This window comes from Pyrus communis, chromosome 9 (assembly GCF_041283825.1).
Source record: "Pyrus communis isolate YQ-2024b chromosome 9, ASM4128382v1, whole genome shotgun sequence".
NCBI classification, from domain to species: Eukaryota; Viridiplantae; Streptophyta; class Magnoliopsida; order Rosales; family Rosaceae; genus Pyrus; species Pyrus communis.
In genome coordinates, this window is record NC_142573.1 from 18844732 (window position 1) to 18850731 (window position 6000).

Sequence of the window (6000 nt, forward strand, 5' to 3'; positions counted from 1 at the left end):
CGAGTCTCACAGGGATGTAGCGTTATTATGAGTTCCTTCCTTCAAGCATGTTACAAAAACGAATTTTTCTTTTATGATTGCATGTGAAGTCATACATTATAACCATAACCAAGCATATACCAAGAGTAAATCAAACTTTCATCCATGTTTATAACTCTCTTTAACAGTCATGCAATTACAAACCAAATCCTTATCATTGTGTTGGAAGGTACCCTAAGACACAAACACACAAAAACGACTCAAAACACTCTTTTTAGGCTTTTCAAAACATTTTTTTCAAATTTTTATGTGATTTTCGGAGTTATAAAACAAAACACACTAAAAACACTCTAAAACATCTTAAAAGCACCTTAAAACAGCAAGGAACAACATTTGAAGTAATGGGTGATAAAATCCAACGAATTTGCATTAAATATACTTAGTTACCCCCCCACACTTAAATCAAACATTGTCCTCAATGTTTTAAGCATAGATTCACACAAAGCATAAGTAAATACACAAAAAGCACTTAAACATACTAAACATGGCAGAATGTAATTAACAAAGAGAAGAGTTTAGAGACGCAAATCTGGTTATAGAGTGTAAATTCCATCTTCTCCTTGGTAATTGCATTGAGGCTTTTGATCTTTGTGATTCCACAGGCTTACTCTTGAACTGGTTTCTGCCCATCGTTGATTTTCCTTTGTGCTACTTCTTGAACTGGGCAGCATGATGGTTCATTTGGTCTTCCTCGAAGGTCTGAGCTTACTCCTTTGGTCTGTTTCTTTGTTCAATCTTTCCAATTCGTATTGAAAAGGGTTGGAGGATAACTCAGCCTATGTTTGTCTCCACATGCTTCAATGTATCATTTTCACTTGCCTTACTCGCTCCCCTTTGCAGAAGTGGTCCCTTCTCCGGAAGTGTATCAACCGTTGAAGATGACTACTCGAGAGCAACGCTAGGTAAGCAATCAGGAATAGGTTCCAGGCAGTTGGCTCCAGATCGGAAGATTGACTCCAAGTGCCGGCTGATTGCTTCTTTTACTTTGCCATGCGAGTAAGAACAAGGACAAAGAAAAAGACAGGGAAAGAGCATGATATGAGATACTTTTGCTTTTGACCTTTATGATATGAGATACCTTTGCTTTTGAAGAAGCGGTGCATGAATCAGCACATGCATTTCCTCCTGGGTCATCTTTACTCCAGGCGTCTGGTATCATCTTTGGGGAAGAAGAAAATTTTGAGTAATTCAAAAGGCTTTGCTGGGAGTGCGCCCTCAGAGGTGAGAGAGAGTTGGGCATTTTCTTCAGGTTTTACCTTGCCAAAAACAAAATGAAGGTCGACATATATAGAGATAATAGCAAGTGGTGGTACTTTTTACCCTTGTCGACAAACGTTTTGATCCCGCAAATCCGTCTTTTTGAAATAGTGGCGCCTCTTCGATCTTTGAATACGCCTCTTCGATTTCTGAGCAGGCGCCCCTTCGATTTCTGAACGACGCCCCTTCGATTTCTGAAAGACACGTAGTAGTGCAGATGCGGCTCCTTTTGACAAAGCTGCACGCGTTTTCTGAAAAGCAGAGAAAGCGTCGCCGAACTTTGCGCTTGTCGGCTAAAGAGGTGTAGTTGCGATGATGGCCTCCACGTGCGTCTTCTGAAAAGCCGAGAAAGCAACGCCTAAATTACGCCGGAAATTCCGGCTTCTTGAATCGGTGGACGCGTCGCCTTGGCTTTTTATAGAGCTATCGATCACCACAACAAACACACTCTGAAGACATCCCATTCTTGAAAATCGACTCCGACCCTTTGAAATTTAACTCCATCCCTTCTCTTTGAACACTTTTGAAAAATGGCAAACTCATCGAACCTTAGCTTGGAATTGAGCCTTAGCAGTGATACGGGCGCGCCGCGTCAAGGTAACGTATGGCGCCCTTCTTTCTTTTCTTCTAACGGTCCTCTCACAGGTGAAGACTCCGTGATGCAGGACGCCACAACAGCTACAATAGTAGCTAAGAACCTCCTCACTCCAAAAGATAGTAGGCTGCTGTCAGGACGGTCCGATGAGTTGGCCGTTCAAGAGTCCCTCGCACTTAGTGTTCAGTGTGCGAGCTCTGTGTCCAATATGGGCCAACGCCTGCTTGCCCGCTCCCGTCAGGTGGAATCATTGATGGCAGAGGTGGAAAGTCTCAAGCAAGAGATCAAGCAGCTGAAGTATGAGAATAGAAGTTTGCATGTGCTTGCAAACAACTATTCAACGGGCATGAAGAGGAAGCTTGATGAGCTGCAAGAATCCAATGTTCGAATGCAAAGTGACCGTCAAAGTGACCGTCAAAGGCTTTCGGCTTACTTCCAGAGGCACATTTTTCCTGGCTCGTCCAGCGTTTGGCCAAGTATTGGGGCCTGGAATGCTCCCGCTCCGATGCCTTCCGCTCCGATGCCTTCTGCTCCGATGTCTTCTGCTCCGATGCCTCCTGCTCCGAGAGTTTTGCCCAGTAGTGGGGCTTCAAGTAAACGCCCTTTGTGAAGGCTCCATCTTTCTTTGTTTAGCAGTGCCTATCAATAAACAAAACATTTTCTTAATGTTACAATCATAGACTCACAGAATTAATAAACAAACAAACAATAACAACTAAACAACCTAACAAGTCAAAAACGAAATAGCAACAAAGAAAAGAATTTTAATAATTTATTTATTTATTTATTTTTTTTTATTTATTTATTTTTTTTTTTTTTAAATTTTCGGAGTTTTATACCAAGACACTATAAAACACACTAAAACACTCTAAAAACGCTTAAAACAGCAAGAAACAACATTCTAAGTGATAGGTGAATAAATCCCACGAAATTCATGCAAATACAAATTGTTTACCCCCCCACACTTAAATCAAACTTTGTCCTCAATGTTTTAAGCAGAAAGTCACAACAGAGCAAGCAAATAAACAAATACGAGAAAGAAAGCAAAGTAAAGGCAGTAAAGAAAAAGAAAGGAATAAAAATAAGTCTCTTAAAGGGGTTTCCAAGTTCTTCTCTATTCGGATGCATGGGTTGCCTCCCACGAAGCGCTTTCTTTTACGTCTTGCAGCCGGACGGTACCTCCGTTTAAGCTTGACTAGGTTCCACGGCATGGAGGGGTACCTCCTCCACGACATGCTCCTCAAACATCTCGTAATAGGGCTTCAATCGATGCCCATTCACTTTGAATTCTTGCTGCGTCCTTGAACTTTTGATTTGCACTGCACCATGAGGGAAAACATTAGTAACAACAAACGGGCCAATCCATTTAGAACGCAACTTACCAGGAAACAAACGTAGGCGAGAGTTAAAAAGTAACACTTTCTGCCCAACTGTGAAGGTCTTGGTTCGAATCATTTTATCATGGAATGCTTTGGTCTTGGCTTTGTACATCCGGGCATTCTCATAGGCTTCATTCCGAATCTCCTCAAGTTCATTCAATTGGAGCTTCCTATGAACTCCCGCTGCATCTATGTCCATGTTGAAAATCTTCACGGCCCAATGTGCCTTGTGCTCTAACTCTACGGGCAAATGACATGGCTTACCATAGACGAGCCGAAAAGGTGACATCCCAATGGGTGTTTTGTATGCCGTACGATATGCCCACAGTGCATCATCTAAACGTAAGCTCCAATCCCTCCTTGTTGGTCCAACGGTCTTCTCCAAAATTTGTTTGATTTCTCGGTTAGACACCTCGGCTTGGCCATTTGTTTGAGGATGGTAAGGTGTGGAGACCTTATGGTTGACATGGTACTTTCTTAGCAACGCCTCAATGGTCCGATTGCAAAAGTGAGACCCTCCATCACTTATGATTACTCTCGGCATTCCAAACCTAGCAAAAATGTTAGTTTTCACGAAATCTGCAACCACCTTAGAATCGTTAGTACGGGTGGCTTTTGCTTCCACCCATTTAGAAACATAATCAACGGCTAGCAAGATATAAGTGAAACCATAAGATGGAGGGAAAGGGCCCATGAAATCAATGCCCCAAACATCAAAAATTTCAACATTAAAGACAGGGGTTTGCGGCATTTGGTCCTTGGTACCTATGTTACTCATTCGTTGGCAACGATCACAAGACATACAAAAGGTTCTAGCATCCCTAAATATAGTCGGCCAATAAAAACCACACTCTAGAACCTTGAGGGCAGTGCGTTGTGTGCCAAAATGACCACCACATGCATATGTGTGACAAAAGCTTAGAATTGAGTGAAATTCAGAATCATGCACACATCTACGTACAATTTGATCTGAGCAATACTTCCACAAATAAGGGTCATCCCAAACATAGAAACGTGCATCATTTTTAAGCTTATCACGTTGGTGCTTGTTTAGTTCATTTGGAATTTGTTTAGCCACCAAGTAATTCACTAAATCTGCATACCATGGTTCACTTACCTCAATGGATAGCAGCTGCTCATCGGGAAAAGTTTCAGGGATAGGTACGGCATGTTCATGCTCCTCGTGGATCATTCGGCTTAAATGGTCAGCCACTACATTCTCGCTTCCTTTCTTATCCCGGATTTCAATATCAAATTCTTGAAGAAGAAGAATCCAACGGATAAGCCTCGGCTTTGCTTCCTTTTTCGTGAGCAAGTACCTCAAAGCTGCATGATCAGAATAAACGATTACTTTAGTACCAATTAAATATGAACGGAATTTATCTAAAGCAAAAACCACAGCTAGAAGTTCTTTTTCCGTCGTGGAGTAGTTCAATTGGGCATCATTGAGAGTCCGAGAGGCATAGTATATGACATGCGGCCGCTTGTCTCTTCTTTGTCCTAGAACAGCTCCTAATGCATAGTCGGATGCATCGCACATGAGCTCGAACGGAAGGCTCCAATCTGGAGGTACAATAATGGGGGCCGAGACTAGCTTCTCCTTGAGTTGGTTAAATGCCGAATTACACTCTTCATCAAACTTGAATGGCACATCTTTTTGAAGCAATCGGCAAAGAGGGTTGGACATCTTGGAGAAGTCCTTGATAAAACGCCTATAGAACCCTGCATGGCCAAGAAACGAACGTACCTCTCTAACCGAAGTAGGAGAGGGTAAATGACGTACAAGGTCTATTTTCGATTTATCAACTTCAATTCCTTTTTCTGAAATAATATGTCCTAAAACTATACCTTGTTTCACCATAAAGTGACATTTCTCCCAATTCAAGACAAGGTTAGTTTCAACACATCGTTTCAAAATTAAGGTCAGATTATCCAAGCAATTATCAAATGAACTCCCAAATACACTGAAATCATCCATGAAAACCTCAATGATCTTTTCAACAAAATCGGAAAATATACTTACCATACACCTTTGGAAAGTGGCCGGTGCGTTGCATAAGCCAAATGGCATGCGACGATAAGCAAATGTTCCAAAGGGACATGTGAATGTGGTCTTCTCTTGATCATCCGGAGCTATCACAATTTGGTTATATCCAGAGTATCCATCAAGAAAACAGTAAAAAGCATGACCGGCTAACCTTTCGAGCATCTGGTCGATGAATGGCAAAGGAAAGTGATCTTTCCTAGTCATGGCATTTAGCTTCCGGTAATCGATACATACTCGCCATCCAGTCTGAATGCGTGTAGGCACGAGCTCATTCTCATCATTCTTGATAACAGTTACTCCGGACTTCTTGGGAACGACTTGAACTGGAGAGACCCAACGGCTATCAGAGATAGGGTAGATCACTCCGCAATCCAAAAGCTTGATTATTTCCTTCTTCACCACTTCCATCATCGGAGGGTTGAGACGGCGTTGAGCCTCTCGGGATGGCTTAGTCCCCTCCTCAAGAAGTATACGGTGCATGCATGTGGTAGGGCTTATTCCTTTAATGTCGGCCAAAGTCCACCCTATGGCCGTTTTGTGCTCTCGCAGCACCCTCATAAGCTTCTCCTCCTCCATTGCCGTGAGACTTGATGAAATGATGACGGGCAATGTTTCGCCTTCTCCCAAAAACACATACTTCAAATGGTCCGGCAACGGCTTAAGTTCAAGCGATGGTGCCTGAA